Source organism: Petromyzon marinus, unplaced genomic scaffold, assembly GCF_048934315.1.
Source record: "Petromyzon marinus isolate PM22_M1 ecotype Great Lakes invasive population unplaced genomic scaffold, UKy_Petmar_22M1.pri1.0 PM_G_Scaffold_145, whole genome shotgun sequence".
NCBI lineage: Eukaryota > Metazoa > Chordata > Hyperoartia > Petromyzontiformes > Petromyzontidae > Petromyzon > Petromyzon marinus.
The window spans coordinates 274,436-284,650 of record NW_027422701.1 but is presented as its reverse complement, the minus strand read 5'-3'; the positions used below and the strand labels follow the sequence as shown (position 1 = coordinate 284,650).

Sequence of the window (10,215 nt, the reverse complement as noted above, 5' to 3'; positions counted from 1 at the left end):
GTCATGGAGATTAACAAACTCGTCATCATCATCATCGTCGTCATGGAGATTGACAAACTCATCATCGTCGTCGTCATGGAGATTAACAAACTCGTCATCATCATCATCGTCATGGAGATTAACAAACTCGTCATCATTATCATGGAGATTGACAAACTCATCGTCGTCATGGAGATTTACAAACTCATCATCATCATTATCGTCGTCATGGAGATTAACAAACTCATCGTCATCGTCATGGAGATTGACAAACTCATCATCATCATCGTCTTTATGGAGATTTACAAACTCGTCATCATCATCATCGTCGTCATGGAGATTAACAAACTCGTCATCATCATCGTCGTCATGGAGATTGACAAACTCATCATCATCGTCATCATGGAGATTTACAAACTCATCATCATCATCGTCGTCATGGAGATTAACAAACTCATCATCATCATCATCGTCGTCATGGAGATTGACAAACTCATGATCGCCGTCGTCATGGAGATTAACAAACTCGTCATCATCATCATCGTCGTCATGGAGATTGACAAACTCATCATCGTCGTCGTCATGGAGATTAACAAACTCGTCATCATCATCATCGTCATGGAGATTAACAAACTCGTCATCATTATCATGGAGATTGACAAACTCATCGTCGTCATGGAGATTTACAAACTCGTCATCATCATTATCGTCGTCATGGAGATTAACAAACTCATCGTCATCGTCATGGAGATTGACAAACTCATCATCATCATCGTCTTTATGGAGATTTACAAACTCGTCATCATCATCGTCGTCATGGAGATTGACAAACTCATCGTCATCATCATCATCATGGAGATTTACAAACTCATCATCGTCATGGAGATTTACAAACTCAGCATCATTATCATGGAGATTTACAAACTCATCGTCATGGAGATTTACAAACTCATCATCATCGTCGTCTTTATGGAGATTTACAAACTCATCGTCATCGTCATGGAGATTTACAAACTCATCATCATCATCGTCTTTATGGAGATTTACAAACTCGTCATCATCATCGTCGTCATGGAGATTGACAAACTCATCGTCATCATCATCATCATGGAGATTTACAAACTCATCATCGTCATGGAGATTTACAAACTCATCATCATCGTCGTCATGGAGATTTACAAACTCATCATCATCGTCGTCATGGAGATTTACAAACTCATCATCATCGTCATCATGGAGATTGACAAACTCGTCATCGTCATCGTCATGGAGATTTACAAACTCGTCATCATCATCATCGTCATGGAGATTAACAAACTCGTCATCATTATCATGGAGATTTACAAACTCATCGTCATCATGGAGATTTACAAACTCGTCATCATCATCGTCGTCATGGAGATTTACAAACTCAACATCATCATTGTCATGGAGATTTACAAACTCGTCATCATCATCGTCGTTATGGAGATTTACAAACTCATCATCATCGTCGTTATGGAGATTGACAAACTCGTCATCATCATCGTCGTTATGGAGATTGACAAACTCGTCATCATCATTGTCGTCATGGAGATTGACAAACTCGTCATCATCATCGTCGTCATGGAGATTGACAACCTCATCATCATCATCGTCGTCGTCATGGAGATTGATAAACTCATATTCTTAGCTCTTTCGGTAAAGTCACGTTGAAGGGAAACAAAAAAATAATAAAGTATATATTATATATATTTTATTATTGAAGGGAAACAATAAAATAATAATATATATAAAACAATAAAAATTATCACGTTTCGACCATAACACAAACGATCGTCATCAGGTGTGTCGGTTTGCATTAATTTATTTATTTTAAACGGTGCATTTATTTATATTAAAAAAACGTCAGCGCCACGCGCAGCGATTTGGCAGTTTATTTAGAAGGACTAGTCCATCTATGTTCTGAAAAGAGGAGGGGGGAGACGAAAAATTAATGTATGCTGTCTGAAAGCCACTGTAAGCGTGAACAATCAATTAAGACCTGAAATGGTTAATCAAATCTTTCCAATGATTGCTAAGCCAGAATCTATCTTCTCGGTTGAAATTGTCTCTGTGCTTGTATATGTGGATAGCCTCATGAACGAATCTCTCATGGTAGCCAGATGGCTTACAAAGAACCTGTCTTGGAAAAGTCAATGTCATGTGAGCCTACTGAATTATAACAATGATCTGCCACGGCCGAGGTGTTGGTCCAACCGTGTTTAAGGTCTGCTTTGTGTTCACGAATGCGGTCCGAGACATGGCGTTTGGTTTCTCCAATGTAACTACTACCACAGAGGCAACTTGGTTTGTAGACACCAGGGTACTGTATGTCCGGAATCACATCTTTTACAGATGGAACCAGATCACGGATTTTATGTAATGTGTTGAAACGGACCTGGATCTTGTGTTTATTCAAGATTTTGGAGATCTTTTTTGTGATCCCCGCAATGTAGGGTAAAGTGATGGTTTTGAAAGGCTCCTCAAGAAGGTCCTTCTTCATGGTTTGAGTGATAGCTTTGCGGATTGTATAGTCGGGGTAACCATTAGCCTTAAGAGCTTGGTGTACGTGCTTGAGTTCACTGCCTATGTGTTCCTGGTCGGATATGCATTGGGCTCTATGATACTCTTGATGAGATAATTCTTCTGTGATGGATGGTGGTGGGAATCCGGTTTCAGATAAGCATCCGTATGGGTAGCTTTCCTGTAGACAGAGTGGCTCATTGAACCATCAGGTCTCTTTTTAATTAGGACATCCAAAAAAGGTAGCTTGCCATCTTTTTCGACTTCCATGGTAAATCTGATGGCTGGGTGTATGGAATTGATGTGGTCGAAGAATTGGTCTAGAGCAGGCCGGCCATGTGGCCAGATGACAAAGGTGTCATCCACGTACCTCTTCCATAAGGTTGGGTGCAGAGTGACAGTCTGGATGGCGTCAGTCTCAAATTTCTCCATGAAAATGTTAGCTATAACCGGAGATAGGGGGGAGCCCATTGGGGTGCCCTCAGTTTGTTTGTAGAAAGTTCCATTCCAAGTGAAGTATGTATTGGTTAAACAGTGTCTCACCAGGGTGGGTACCTCAGTGTTTAGTCCTTGATGAACCAAGTCTTCAATGATTGCGATGGTGTCAGGTACAGGAACCTTGGTGAATAAGGAAACTACATCAAAACTGACAAGCAGGTCGTCTGGGGACAGGGAAATACCCTTGATTGTCGATACCAGGTGAGTAGAATTTTGTACCGCAGAGGTCGTTTTTCCAGTGAAAGGACGCAGGATTTCAGACATCGTGATAATTTTTTATTGTTTTATATATTTTTTATTATTTTATTGTTTCCCTTAAATGTGACTTTACCGAAAGAGCTAAGAATATAAACATGTAGCTGTGATAACCAAACACATCTCCTGCAAAGAACTTAAAATTATGCTCGTGACAGATTCTATTAATCTTAATCATGGCATCCTGACGGCACCCGGTCAGGCATATCTGCACGGTCAGAAACAAAAACCAAGACAAATGTTCAATTACAGTACATCTAGCATATGATACAAGAACCATCTTGGTTGGGTAAGTCATACCAAATGTAATTTCTATATTCTTTGGGTCTTTCGGTAAAGCCACGTAGATAGAAAAAATAATGAAAATAAAAACAATATCACGTTTCCATCGCAACACAAGCGATCGTCTTGTGTTGCGAGTAAATTCCTTTTATTATACATGTAACATTTAGGAATTAGTTGTATAATAAAAAATGTCAAAAAAGAGATGTTAAAAACATATTATACGCACGTTTACTATAACATTATCTTCAAGTCTGCTTATAAAACAGCTTTCGTTATAAAAGTGGAAGGTTTTAATCAACAGTGTATACATGCTGCTGCCATCCTGTGGCTTACATTAACATGGATGCATGTTCTATACTAAACACACTTCTTATTCCTCCTATTCTTACCTGATATTATATTTGGTAAATGAAATTGGCCTCCGAGGCATTTACAGCGCTAATTATCTGAATATTTCTCAATTTATTGATGCAATGCACACGTAACAAGAGGATTACAGCTGTAAAACATTAAGATAGCATGGCTAGCGATAAAGCATCTCCCCAGCAATATTCTCCATCAATAAAACAAATTACGAGTTTGGTTGTTTAAACATTGCTTTTCAAGTTTATTAGGCTAATGGGGATTTAATCTTACCTTTTTGGGTAAGATCTTACCTTTTTGGGTAAGATCAAGTTTATCAGACCGTTGTCTTATATTTGTACATCACTTTATTAATTCACCACTGGATGAGGGCTTTCCACCATGTAAGTTGTGAGGATTATGGTGAGAGCAGGAGCATTAAGATGATAGAGCTGCCCACCATGAAGCATAACAGCAGCCTGCACTAAGCCGGTTTGTATGGTGGTCACCGATCGACGCACGATCCAGACTCAACCGTGCTGAGCTTCCGAGATCGCGTGAGATCGGACACATTCCTGGTGACTTGGTTAATTAACATTTAACCCAGTTGCACTCGATTTTTTGGGGGGATTTTTTAATGCTTTGTTTTACGTAACCCCCCACCCCCCCTTCTCTACTTTTCTAGAAGGATTTTTTTTTCAATTTTTTTGTTTTTTCTTCACGGCGCGCTCGTCAGTAAGGCCCCCCCCGTGCCTTGAGGCCCCCCCGTGCCTTGAGCCCCCCCCCCCGTGCCACGAGGCCCCCCCGTGCCTCGAGGCCCCCTCGTGCCTCAGGGCCCCCCCGTGCCTCGAGGCCCCCCCGTGCCTCGAGGCCCCCCCGTGCCTTGAACCGCAGCGCCTCCATCAGCTCGGAGCCGCGGAGCGTCCTGGCCGAGCGGGGATCGCACCGCAGCGTGGCGCGCAGCGCCAGCCACGCCGGGGCCTGGACGAGGCGGTGCGGACGCGGCCGGCGGCTTGAGTGGAGGAGGCTCATGGCGATGGGGGAGCGGTGCCGCCCCTGCTTGCCGCTGCTGCTTGCTGCCGCCGTGATCGCCGTGAGGGTAAGAACGGCGAAGCATAGTTCATAGTTCATAGTTTTATTTATGTTGGTATTGTCCTGTGAGCCATTCGGCTCTTGAATCGGGTGCAACCGCAACAAACAAAAAACATGAACAAGAAAACATCTTAAAGTGACTTTGTGACTGTGCAAACAGAAAAATCCAGGAAAAAAAACATCAAAATATTCCTGAAATTGCACCGTACACCAACGCTGTGTGCAAAAATCCCAGTGGGATGCAAGTCAAATAACAACAACAACAACCACAAGACAACTAAGATTAAGGCCATCAGTCTAACTCCGTACTACAATAAACAAAAACATGGCCAAAACAAAAAAAACGTTTTCGAAATCACCAAAATAAAAGCCATGAATGCAATGTGGCTCCCTCCACTTGCCGGATTTCAGCCCCCTCACGCCTCGCTCCTCGCCTCACCTCCTCTCTCTCCTTGCCTCACCTCCTCTCTCTCGCCTCACCTCCTCTCTCTCGCCTCACCTCCTCTCTCGCTTCACCTCCTCTCTATCGCCTCACCTCCTCTTTCTCGCCTCACCTCCTCTTCCTCGCCTCACCTCCTCTCCCTCGCCTCACCTCCTCTCGCTCGCCTCACCTCCTCTCTCTCGCCTCACCTCCTCTCTCTCGCCTCACCTCCTCTCTCTCGCCTCAACTCCGCACCTCAAATCACTTTCTTCTCGTCACCTCACATCACCAAACTCCCCACCCCCACACAAGTAGGCACGTGACTGCCCCTCCCCCCCATCACGAGACCCGCCCACCCCCACCCGTAGGCACGTGACTGCCCCTCCCCCCATCACGAGACCCGCCGTCCCTTGGTGTGGACCAATCAGTTTCAAGGACAATGCATATATTATCATAGTATGTTTTTTGTTTGCATTTTGTCTGCAGGTATTGTGGTTAATGCAGACATGAATCCTTGTAAAAAGGTTTCAGTTTTGTTGCCAGAAAAAAGGGGAAAAACCCTATTATTATATTTTGGTACTGGCAAAGGAGGTCTAAGGATGTAGATGCTCTACACACATGTTGAGCGCTCGGTTTACCGAACTGTTTAATCTCATCCACGCTCTGCATGCGCTAACCACAACAACTCCCTCTTTGCTTCTTTCTTCTTCCCTCGCTTGGAGAAGTCTCGTGGTATCAACGGCTGCCGCCACGATGACATCTTGTGTTTTGACACGATTGTGATTGGAGGGCGATGTTTAAGTGCTTACTCTTTTTTTTACATCTCAGGTGGCATGCGGTGAGAAATCCTACGGTGATTCCAAAAGTCGCATGTTTTTTTCTCCAAGCTCCACTAGGTGAGACAAATCGGTGCTTTAAACAACGGGCCCCAAACATCAGTGCAGTATTATCGTATTTAACGTTCTTATACAGTACCTGCCCCAGCGGTAGTGGGTTTTTTCCCTCGCTTGTTGTAAAGGTCCCGGGGTTAGAATCTAGCGGACTGCCCTGGATATTACTGCCGGGCAATGAACTGCTAAGTACGACACGCCGTCTGCTTCGAAGAGGATGCTAAAAGAGCCCGTGGCATTGTTTTAAGATGAGTTGGCCATTGCTTGCCGGAGTCAAATTTGCAAATGACAGTCCTGCACTATTGTACGCCGTATATTGAAAGGTTGAATTTCCTACGGGGGTAAGAAGTGAAACACTTTGTGACGGTGCTGTCGTACGAGTGCGTAACAGGGAGTTCATTGAGTCTTCAAACAGTGATTGTACTCGGTTGTCAAGAAATTGCCATCCGCCACAGTCGGTTCGTGACCTTGTGCAATGTGTGTCAATAGTGAGGAAGGGAATCAAGGCATAGTTTATACATTCCAAATGTTAGGATTTATCGTATTCTAGATCGGGTTATTGTCCTTCTTTCTATCGTCGTGAAGCATGTTTAAAGAATCCGTCCGCGTTGGTGTCCTATAAAAAAAATATTTAGGAAATTGCACGTGAGAGAAAATGGATCAGAACAACCCGCCCTCCCATATTAAACATGAGCAACCCTCACAAGTCCAGTCATGAAGCTGGGTGTAATTACCAGCGAAGCATCACAGTATGCAATTTGTAAATGTTGAGCATTTATCAATGGTATGGGTTTCTTGGGTTAGATCGCAAAAATGTAAATGTGTCGTTAAACCCGCCACCACCCGACACAGCCAACTAGTAAGGTTTGTCACGTAAACAGAACGTGCCAATTCGTTACTAGTACAGCACGCCGGTGTGTTGCAGAGCAAATCCACAACATTAACAATCTGAGTACGACGTTTCGCCAGTGTTCGCGACCAGCATCATCAGGCGACAGCCAGATTTGTTCTGTCCTCCTGTCTCCACAAATCTGGCTATCGCCTGATGATGCTGGTTGTAATTACTGGCGAAACGTCGTACTCAGTTTGTAAATGTTATGGGTTTACTCCACAACACACCCGGTGTGCTGTGCAGGTAACGAGTTGGCATGTTCTGTTCAGATGTCATAGTTTTCATAGTTTCATAATTTCATTATTTGGTATAGCCCTGTGAGCCATTCGGCTCTTGAATCGGGTGCAACCGCAACAAACAAAAAACATGAACAAGAAAACATCTTGAAGTGACTTTGTGCATGTGCAAACAGAAAATCCAGGAAAAAACATCAAAATATTCCTGAAATAGCACTGCACACCAACGCTGTGTGCAAAAATCCCAGTGGGATGCAAGTCAAACAAAAACAAGAAAACTTAGATTAGGGCATCAGTCTAACTCCGTACTACAATAAACAAAAACATTACCAAACCCAAAAACTTTTAGAAATCACCAAAATAAAGCCATAAATGCAATGTAACAGTGATCATAGGAACTGTGACCGAATTTTTAACAATAAACTACATAAATAACATGTAACACCAAACCCTAGAGCCACAGCTATGTCGGGTGGTGGCGGGTTTAACCACACATTTATATTTGCGCGATATAACCCCCCCTCCAAAAAAACCTTACTAGTACAGCACGTTGATGTAACGGAGAGCAAATCCACAACATTTTTAATCTGAGCACGACGTTTCGCCAGTGATTACAACCAGCATCATCAGGCGGACGGCCAGATTTTTTGACCGATGTTTTCCTGGGTTAATAAGTATAGTGACTATAGTCTATATGGTGAATAATATGGCCTACTGTGAGGGTTTTTTAAAATTGACGCACTAATTGTAATGCTGGTCGTTGTTGTTCGACATTTTAGCGTACAACAAACGGAGGACGCTGAGGATGCTATGAAGAACTTTCTGAAAATATTTAGAGGGATTTTCTGAGTTGGTAAATTGATTTTGAAACGTCTGACCGAGGTGTTCTAGCAAAATTGCGTCACTTATATTCTTTACGGATGGTCTTCATCATAACAGCAATTTCCTTGCCTGCAACACACCTTGTATAAGTTAATGTTTTTTTTTATAATGTAGTTTATCTAATAAAAACATTTCACGGTTGGTGTTGCATATCTAATCCTCTGATCGTATTACCAGTTTCAGTAAATGGTCAAGAGATGTAATGTTCCACAGTTCTGAAAATAAAGTCAAAGTTTCAAAATACTTTTGAGCGCCGAACAACGCCTCTGAAAGGTTTTTAGCCAGCGGAAGGACAAAGAAAATCCTTCTGTGATAGCGGAGGCGGCGGGGAGGGGGGACTGTGGACACAGCTCCTGTATGGGATGGAGAGTTTCTCCAGCGACCTAGGGCAGGGGTCGGGAACCTTTTTGGCTGAGAGAGCCATGAAAGCCACATATTTTAAAATAAATTTCCGTGAGAGCCATATAATATTTTTTTAACACTGAATACAACTAAAGAAATGTCAGCTAAGATTTATTTGCGAGCCAGATGCAGTCATCAAAAGAGCCACATCTGGCTCGCGAGCCATAGGTTGCCGACCCCTGACCTAGGGGAAGAGGAGACGAGGCCACATGGTGGGAGACTGTGACGCAGATCTGAGAGAGGTCGCTGTTGTGCAGCAGCAGCGGTAGCAGCTGCGGGGATTGACGGGAGGGTAGAACGCGTTGGAACCTGTGCCAGGCTAGGTGCAGGAGGTCACGGGACAGACCCAGCAGGTGACATTAGTTGACTCACCGAGATGACTGGCAGATGCACCACTGTGCCAGGCTAGGTGCAGGAGGTCATGGGACAGGGCCAGCAAGTCACATTAGTTGACTCACCGAGATGACTGGCAGATGCACCACTGTGCCAGGCTAGGTGCAGGAGGTCACGGGACAGGCCCAGCAGGTGGCATTAGTTGACTGACCGAGATGACTGGCAGATGCACCACTGTGCCAGGCTAGGTGCAGGAGGTCACGGGATAGACCCAGCAGGTGACATTAGTTGACTCACCGAGATGACTGGCAGATGCACCACTGTGCCAGACTAGGTGCAGGAGGTCACGGGACAGACCCAGCAGGTGACATTAGTTGATTCTTTAGCACCCATGCAGAACTGCCATAAAGTGGTGGTGACGTGACCACAGCGCTTGTGCCAGGTTAGGTGCACTTAAAGTGCACACTTTGAGGCCACGTGAAGTATCGAAGGCTCTCTGCGAGCCGGTCACGGGACAGACTGACCGAGATGACTGGCTGTTTCACCACCTGTGCTCCCCATTGTGCCAACTCGCTGTATTTTATCCGCCCAGTGCAACGCTCGTTGTTGTGAGCGTCGCTTCTCCAACCACTGCTGTTGTTGGGAGGGCGACTGCCTCTACTGCCCAGTAGCGTTCTTCAGGAAACTCCTCCACAGAGGCCAAGCTTGGCACCGCTAGTCGGCAAGTCCACTCAGCTCCAAATACTCCTGTGCCGCATCAGTCCATTCCTTCTCATAGTTTCATAGTTTCATTTATATGGTATAGCCCTGTGAGCCATTCGGCTCTTGAATCGGGTGCAATGCAAACAAACAAAAAAACATGAACAAGAAAACATCTTAAAGTGACTTTGTGCATGTGCAAACAGAAAATCCAGGAAAAAAACATCAAAATATTCCTGAAATAGCACCGTACACCAACGCTGTATGCAAAAATCCCATTGGGATGCAAGTCAAACAACAACAAGAAAACTAAGATTAAGGCCATCAATTCTAGATTTAAAGCTTTCGTGACTGCAAGGATCCATACTCTTTGGTTCTATTCGGTAAAGTCACGTAGGTAAATTGTTGTTTTATTATTTACCTACGTGACTTTACCGAATAGAACCAAAGAGTATTAAGGCCATC

At 44.1% G+C, this 10,215-nt stretch overlaps 1 long non-coding RNA gene across 1 annotated transcript; it reads left to right on the top strand.

Moving 5' to 3' along the window:
• The first annotated feature begins 4,746 nt into the window (after positions 1-4,746).
• Positions 4,747-8,523, top strand: LOC142910489 (uncharacterized). The gene is made up of 3 exons (XR_012932947.1): positions 4,747-5,002; positions 6,245-6,312; positions 8,214-8,523. It is a non-coding gene; the product is annotated as an uncharacterized LOC142910489 (long non-coding RNA).
• Positions 8,524-10,215: the final 1,692 nt, after the last annotated feature.